This window comes from Eucalyptus grandis, chromosome 8 (genome assembly GCF_016545825.1).
Source record: "Eucalyptus grandis isolate ANBG69807.140 chromosome 8, ASM1654582v1, whole genome shotgun sequence".
In the NCBI taxonomy this organism is placed as follows: domain Eukaryota; kingdom Viridiplantae; phylum Streptophyta; class Magnoliopsida; order Myrtales; family Myrtaceae; genus Eucalyptus; species Eucalyptus grandis.
The window spans coordinates 57,459,319-57,468,667 of NC_052619.1; the positions used below are offsets into that span (position 1 = coordinate 57,459,319).

At 38.8% G+C, this 9,349-nt stretch overlaps 1 pseudogene; it reads right to left on the bottom strand.

The window, feature by feature from the left end:
* Positions 1-864: 864 nt before the first annotated feature.
* On the bottom strand, positions 865-7,873 carry LOC120287380 (annotated as a pseudogene).
* Positions 7,874-9,349: the final 1,476 nt, after the last annotated feature.

Consider the following 9,349-nt stretch of genomic DNA (forward strand, 5'->3'; position numbering starts at 1 on the left):
TGGACCCTCGCCTTGGTTGGGCGAGGCCCTGCTAGATCTAGCGAGGCTTGGCCTCCCCCAACCAAGGTGAGGGTCGACCTCATTAGTGGCCGACGAGGCTCGACCTCGCCAGATGTGGCAACGGCGGCCTCGCTGTCGCTGGGCGAGGCTTGCCTTCGCTAGTGGCCAGCGAGGGTGAGCCTCGCTAATGGCAGACAAGGCTGACCTCGCCAACCCTCGCCTTTGGCTAGCGCCAGCCGGCCAGAGGAAGGAGAAGGTGAGAAAAAAAAAAAGAAAAAAATCAAATATTAAAAAAAAATTAAAAAATTGCTAGATCGGCGTTCGTTGCCCAACTATCCTTGGCCGGCCCACATTGGCATCGGCCGGTCAATTTTGGCTAGATGGGCTAAATTGGCATAATTGTAAAATGTTTTAGACTAAACTAGCAAAAAAAAAGTTTAAGACTAAATTGACACAATTGCAGTAAGTTTATCACTTTTTTGGTAATTCTCCTAAATATAATGTATAGGATAGATGAAGAAATCTATATAAATTTTTTATATCTTTTCATAATTTTTCTTTCAGTAACATTTCATGTAATCCCTACTTTCGATCCCTGGAAAATTCGATGATCCTCGTACAACTAATCGGGGCAAAATTGATGAACTGGGTGCAATCATTGAAATTAAAATCGAAGTTGTCCTCACTTATCACATCAACCTAGGTAAGACGGGATTTGAGAAGGGGAATCAACGAGGAGGAATTTAGAAACATAATATTCATTATTTTAATTTCTTGAAGGCTCCCGGCATGATCGATGAAGTCCATTTGAAAGATCGGGAGAACAATCAAAAGTCACAAATTTTCATCGATTATCACAATCATCTACACCGACCGGAGATAAGACCTAGCAATGCCACCATCCCCTCCTTTGGGATAGAATCCTCCAGGGACTCTCGCATCGCCGCTCCCATAGACGATCCTCGCATCTCCTCCGGCGTTCGGTCGTATGCGCGACCGAGTATACATCGCCTGCGAGCACGTTCCCCTCGATCTTCCCCTCGGCACCTAGGTGACGGGGGCACGACAGGCCCTCGTCCTTAAGCCCGTCATGCCCAAGTCTGTCCTCGGCGCCGAAAACCTATTTGTGAACTCCGCCACGATTATCTCATATGGCTCGACTTTCTTGTGCGCCCGCTCGTATAGAAGGGCTCGGATCACTTGCATCCCGACCTGATTCGACGCCGAGAAGGCCCGCGACAAGCTGAAAAGCATTCACAAGACGGGCGCAAGGATTCATAGGTAGCTCACTAGAATTTGACAAAGAAGATTAACATGTAGAGATTGTTCGCTATACCCTTTTGGAGACAGAGCCTTGGAGCTTGGAGTTTGCTCCAACATAGCCTCGTGAGGCCAACATAAGGGACCAGATAGGAGGCAAGCAAGAAGTTAAGTTCATTGGCATATGGGTGAATGGAGGCTTCAAAGCATACCCAAATGCTTTGTCTACCACTTGGGCAAATGAATCCATGAGACAAATTCAGCGGCGGCCTTGGAAACCCCTTCACCGTCTTCTTGATGGCCCTACATTGATTCAAAAAAAAAAAAAAAAAAGAAAAAGGACTCTGTGATTTGGTCATCGGCAAAGGAAAGTCTAGGTCGGCAAATGAGAGTTAGCATCGGTGTTCCTCTCTAACATAAAACAAATGAGAATGACTATCAAAGTTCGCAAAATAAATAACAAAAAAGGTTTGATTTTGCACTCCAAAATCAAACCATATGACATCTCTAAAGAAACTCACTTCAAATGACCGACTTCTTGGTAAGCAAATTGCAAGATGATATCCTTGATGAGAGGACCCAAGTTGGCAGCCCTAGCTCCAACTGGGGATGGACCTCCCAGGTCAAGTTCGGGGCCACCTTGTCCAATCCATACCCCAACGAGGCATACAAGAAGAGCTCTGCCTCAAAGTACTCCAAATTCAGCGGAAACTCCAGTAGGTCCACATCGCTCTTCGGGACTTCGTGATCGTGATGGGAGTCGAGGTCCGCGCAGATTCGAGCTTGGGATGAGGAGGAGGAGGAGGTAGAAGAGAGCCATCGAGGTGGTGGCCATGAAGTTGTTGAATGCCATGGCCTAAGCTTTGGGTGTTTGTTATTTTCAGTGTTTGTGTTGTGCGAGTCTAAAGTCTGGTTGTGAGCATATATATATAAGGTGTCCCGGGTCACTTATTTGGGCGTTGCGTTGAGGCGAAGAGGGAAAGGTATCTAAGTGCTTAGTCAAAGAACAAAGGATTTCTGACCAAAAAAGGAAAAAGAGAACAAAGGATTGCTTTTTTGTTTGAATTGGAAATTGTCTCTGCATTGGGATGAGGCATCTTTGCTATTCACGCCATTTAGGGTAATATAAGATGGAAAATCTAAAGCTGCCTTTTGGAAATCGAGGGGTTTCTTGTCTAGGAAGAAAAAAATCTAAGATAATGAATTCATGATATGACTAGGTTCGGTGAATCGGTGAAACTAGGTATTTAGACCCATATTTAAGAAATAGGGATTTCTTCATGAGATTTGGATTGGATAAACATGAATGTACCACCGGCACGTCATACATGCCCGCTCGTAGCTCTCTTCAACGCTGATAATAGCGGTCATTATAATTAATTTTCTACTAACATTGACTTAGGGAAAAAAACACAACCTACTACAAGGGTAATAAGTACTGATACGATAGTTATGTAATTAACATGTGGTCCTCCTGATTTTGACGAAAAGACAAAACATACGGTCCTCCCGATGGAAACTAACTTCGAGAATATCGGGAGTCAATGGTGCGATTATTTTTGCAAATTGAAGTGTTAAAAGAGGCCAAATGCATGGCTAAGAGTAAATTTTAATTATTTTTCCTTACAATGCTGGCCATGACCATTCATAAACTAGAAATAAGTATATACAAATTGATTTATGACGAAATTATCTGCTTAAGGCCGGGTGGAGAAGGTAACGAGGAATTTCCCTCGACACATTTATTTCTATTTGGCAATATATCATATATTCGATCATCATAGAATTTTTTAATCTTCACATTGTTACGCAATAGAAACGTATACAATGACAATAACTAAACTTGTAGTTATTAGAAAGTTCTAGAGACAATAAAAAATCTCTCTCTTGTTTGATTAAGCCACAAATTCTAGTGTCTAACAAAAAGAATAAAAGATTTAATAATATGGATTAATCAATTATTTATTTCTTGCTCCATTTACAATAAAGTTACCGTCGACACCTCTTGACATCAAGCCCAAAAGTAAAGAAGTAAATAACTCATATGAGGTCATGACAAGTACACATAACCAATAGGTACGATTGTCAAATGAGTAGATCGAGTCGAAAATGGTTCGATCTAAATTGATTTATTTAACCCCGCTTTAACCCATTTATATATAATACAAATTTAATTACCTATACCCTGCCCGGTCTATATTAGTAAAATATTTCCATTGTTAATGAACATAAGCATACTGAAACAGAGTTGCATAATGAAATAGAGCTGCATAAGGAAATAGAGCTCGAGACGAGTTTGTGGAAGTGAAGAAGGATGAGGAACCAAAGGTTGAAGACTGTATTGTTGCAAGTGTGATGATAGCTACGCTGTCTATACGTGAATATGGAGCTGTTGCGAAGAACATAATTAGTGGAGTCGAAGCTCGACTGGCCTCTATTGGAAACACAACTCAGAGCTCCAAGTGTCCACGTGCTTTATTCGATTTTACAAACATAACAGAATCTATTAAAATTCTATTTTCGTCATCTTCTTCTTCCTTTTATTCTTGATATGATGTATAAAATGAAGATAGAGAAAGAAAAGACATGAGATTGAGCTCTTAGAGAAATGTATTGCTTGTTTTGTTCATGAAATACAGAGAATTACTCGATTCTTTCAGTCTTCTTCTTCTTCTTCTGCATTCTCTATTCAATTCATATTCTTCACATGGTATCAGAGCTGTCCTGAGAGCTCGAGTCATCTCTGCAATACAAAGTTCATCAAAATCCAAATGATGTCACAGCAGTCTAAAAGTAACCCCTGAAGTTCTCTCTGATTGAATATAGGTGATCGTGAGTTGTGAAAGTTCATCAGGTGAAGTTCTTTGATCTTAAGTTGAGGAGGATCAACAGGTGATTGTGATTCTGCAAATACATCGTTGAAATTTCTGTGAATACAAAATGACAGTAAGAACACAGAAATATCATTTTTCGATTTATGTCAATATATCCAACTTTGTTACAATCAAGTTAGCTGAAGATAATTTCTTGCTCACGGCAAGCACAGTTTCATAGATTCTTGCGAAGTCAAGATCTGTTTGGATTCATCAATGGAGAAACACCATCACCAGCTCAAATGTTGTAGGTTGAGATTGAAGGTCAAGAATTTGAAATAGTAAATCCCGATCATACAGATTGGGTAAAAACAGACCAGCTAATATCATCTTAGATAAGTGGAGTTGTATCTCGAGAATATTTTGAGCTTGATCATCGGACTGGAAACTTCATATGAGGTATGGCAAACCCTCCTTAATCGTTTTACGCAAAAAAATCGTAGCCAAGGAGTTTGAGCTAAGAGGAAAGTTACAAGCTTGCCGGAAAAGAGATCGAACATTGTCTCAGTATCTTAGGGAGTTTAAATCCATTTGTGATCAACTCAATGCAATTGGGAAACCCGTTGATGAGATAACCAAGATGTTTGGTGTTCTCGAGAGTTTAGGATCGAATATGAAAGCTTCAACAACAATGTACTGTCTAAAACCTCAACCAGACTATGATGAGGTAATCTCTCAACTTGAAAGATTCGAAACAGGATTACAAACCTATTCTTCAAGTTAGTATAGTCCTAATTTGGCCAACTATGGACAAAGAAAATATTAAGGTTTGCAAAATTCTAACTTCAGAAATCAAAGAGATAATAATTGTGGGGGATACAACTATGGTAGAGGACGTGCAACAAACAACATGAGTCGGGGATATGGTTATGCTTTGGAACAGAAAGAAGTCGAATTACAAAATGAGTACTTTGAACCTAAATCAAGAGGATCAATATAACAAGCAGTTATACAATTGGTCTAGCTATGGACAGGGCTTTCGACCATATGTAAATCCTCCTAAAAAATATCAGGCTATCAAGTCATATCCACGCCCAAAATTTAGTATCTAACAAGAGTGTACAGGATGAGAAAATATCAAATGGCACTCCTTTGGAATGTCAAATCTGTAAAAGACCAAGACATACGGCTCTTCGATGTTGGTATCGTTTTGATAACTCATACCAAGCTGAAGAAATTCCAATTTTATTAGCAACTATGCACATCAAGGATTCTCGGGGCACTTTGAATGGTATCCGGACACTAGTGCCACAACCCATATTACAAAGATCTTGGTATTCTTCGACACTCTTTCTCTTATAATGGAACTGATACTATTATGATAGGAGATGGTTCATGTTTGTCAATTTCGTGTGTTGGAAATACTTTATTACATACAAGAACCAGCTCCTTATCCCTAAATGATGTGTTAATAGTTCCTGAGATCAAGAAAAATCTACTCTCTATCTTGAAATTAACATATGATTATCCCTGTTCATTTGTTTTTGACAAATATGGGGTGTCTATGAAGGACAACTGCACCAATACAACAGTGAGGCTAGGAAGGAAAGTCAGGGGACTTTATCGAGTTGATCCAAAAATAACAGAAGCCTTCTTCACCCAAATATAGAAAGCTGTGGGAGAAGACGTGTGGCATTAGCGATTAGCACATACTAATTTCAAAACACTGAAGTACCTGTAGAATCAACATCTAATTCAATGTAACACAAGAACTCAAAACATATGTAGGAGCCATCAGATTGCCAAGAGTTCTACTTTACCTTTTCTTTTGTCAAACTATGCAGCTACTGGTCCCTTAGAAAGAATACATTGTGATGTTTGGGGACCTTCACCAGTAGATTCATTTCAGAAGTTCAAGTACTATGTCATCTTTGTTGACAATTTTTCCCGATATAGTTGGTTGTATCCAATGAAACTGAAATATGAATTACATGAGATCTTTGTTCTGTTTAAAAAACAAGTAGAGAATCAATTTGATCGAAAGATCAAGGTATTCCGATGTGATGGAGGTGGAGAATTTACTAGCAACAAGTTTCAGAATTATCTACAACAATGTGGCATCAAACAAAATGTCTCCTGTCCCTATACACCAGAGTAGAATGGGATTTCTAAAAGGAAACATCGCCATGTGGTTGAGTTAGGACTAGTTATGCTTTATCATGCTAAAGTTCCATTAAAGTACTGGGTGGATGCTTTCATGACAGCCAATTACATTGTCAATCTTCTTCCCACACCAAAGTTACATATGCTCTCACCTTATAGTAAACTTTATCAGCAAAAGCCAAGCTATGCACATTTGAGAGTCTTTGGTTGTGCCTGTTACCCTTACCTCAGACCATATTCAAAACAAAAACTTGATCCACGATCTCTCACCTGTATATTTTTAGGATACAATGACAGACACAAAGGATACCGTTGCCTTTTGCCTACTAATAGGCATATCTATGTTAGTCGTCATGTGGTGTTTGATGAAATAGTCTTTCCTTTCACCAATCAATTGATCACTGAGTACAATCAGGGTACTAATATGTATAAACGATGGATTAATGAGGTTACTTTTCTAGATTTCCCTCCTAAAGAACAAGCTAAGTCTTGCACAAATGAATATATAGGACATCTGCAAGATAGTGACATGTTGCAGGGATCTCATATTGATACATCATATGCTGCTTCAATGTCACCAACTATATCTTCTTTACAATCGCAGTCGCATACAGCTTTTGAGGAACAAGCATCTTCTCTTCCAACACTTGATCTCACAATAGAGATCACTACAAATCAAATACAAGTTAGTCCTTCATCCAATTCACAAGGTACATTATCTACTCATTCTATGCAAACACGACTGAAGTCTGGATTGTCAAACCAAATCCCAAATATGTCTGCTTGGCTGAATATAAAGTTCCGATGGAACCAAAGTCAGTTAAATCAGCATTGGCGATAAAGGCTGGTATCAAGCAATGCTTGGATGAAATGGATGCTTTATATAAGAATCAGACTTGGGAATTAGTTCCCTGAACTAATAACATGAATGTCATAGGGTGTAAGTGGGTGTTTAAAACTAAGCTTGCATCTAATGGTAGTCTTGACAGACTCAAAGCTTGGTTGGTAGCTAAGGGATTTCGTCAAGAAGAATGGGTTGACTTCATAGAAACATTCAGTCCTGTAATTAAATATGCTACTATTCGCATTGTTCTCTCTGTAGCCATGAGAAAGCATTGGCCAATTCATCAGCTTGATGTTAAAAATGTCTTTCTTCATGGCACATTGATTGAGACAGTGTATATGGAGTAGCCACCAGGTTTCACACACTCTCAAAAACCTCACCATGTGTGTCGCCTAAAGAAATCCTTATATGGTCTTTACCAAGCACCACGAGCTTGGTTTGATAAATTTAGCAATTTTCTGCTTGAAAATGGCTTCTCTTACAGTGCCACTGATCACTCCTTATTTGTATTTCATCATGGACCAGAAACAATCATTTTGTTGCTCTATGTCGATGATATCCTACTTACTGGTAGCTCAGCTCAGTTACTTTCCAATCTCATCCAGTCTTTGAGTCTTCAATTTCACATGAAAGATATTGGCTCTCTTCATTACTTTCTTGGTATTGAAGTGAAACAGACATCTCAATATCTGTTTCTGTCTCAAACAAAGTATGCTCTTGATTTACTTACTCGAGCTCACATGAAAGGCTACAAACCTGTTTCCACTCCCCTATCTTTGAGATCGGTCATCATGGCCACTGATAGCATTCTTCTGACCAATCCATTTGAGTATCGTAGTCTAGTTAGTGGTCTTCAATACCTTACTATTACTTGTCCTAATATTGTTTATGCCACAAATCTCATATGTCAGAAAACGCAGCACCCAACATTAGGAGATTTCCATAAGCTCAAGAGGATTCTTCGATACATTAAGGGCACTATGAATCTTGGAACTTTTATCCATTCTAACAGCCCCATGCATCTATATGGTTTTTCTGATGTTGATTAGGCCGGTTGTATTAATACTAGGAGATCAACCATTGGCTTCTGTACTTTTCTTGGTTCAAATCTTATCTCTTGGTCAGCTAAGCGACAGTCTGATGTGTTCTTCGTGACATTGGCATATGTTCTTCAACAGAAGCCGAATATTGTGCTTTGGCTTCAGCTATTGCTGATCTTACTTGTATCAGTTTTGTTCTTTGTGACATTGGCATATGTTTGTCTGCGCCAACTACTCTGTTTTGTGACAACAAGTCCGCTATTTCTCTTACTCTAAATCCAATTCTCCATGCTCGCACCAAACATATTGAAGTGGACTTTTCATTTTGTTAGAGAAAAGGTTTCATCAGGATCGTTAGCTGTTCGTTATGTACCAAGTATTGCTCAAATTGCTGATATCTTCACTAAATCATTGACTCGTTTAGCACATTTTGCCCTACGCACCAAATTGGGTTTGGGTTCTCTAACCCTTCCCAATTTGCGGGGGGATGTTAAGGAACAGAAGCATACTGAAACAGAGCTGCATAATGAAACAAAGCTCGAGACAGAGTTTGTGGAAGTGAAGAAGGATGAGGAACCAAAGGTTGAAGACTGTATTGTTGCAAGTGTGATGATAGTTACACCGTCTATACGTGAATATAGAGCTGCTGCGAAGAACAGAATTAGTGGAGTCAGAAGCTCGACTATGGCCTCTATTGGAAACACAACTCAAAGCTCCAAGTGTCCACGTGCTTTATTATTAAAGAATAGTTATTCAGTTTTACAAACATAACAGAATCTGTTAAAATTATGTTTTTGTCATCTTCTTCTTCCTTTTATTCTTGATATGATGTATAAAATGAAGATAGAGAAAGAAAAGACGTGAGGCTGAGCTCTCAGAGAAATGTATTGCTTGTTTTGTTCATTAAATACAGAGAATTACTCAACTCTTTTAGTCTTCTTCTTCTTTTGCATTCTCTGTTCAATTCATATTCTTCACATCCATATTTATTCTAACCAAAGGAATTCCATATCCATCTAACTCGCTTTAAATTCTTTATGTGTATATGTTATTTGGATAAAATTATTGTTTCAACTACAAGATCTTAAAGAATTGCATATAATGTTCAATTTTTGTATTGATTCACACTAAAGAATAAGAGAAAGTTAGTATATGATAGCGAATTAATAAAACCACAATAACAAATAACCCATAAAATGACTCGACTTATACAAGTTAAGAAATGAATG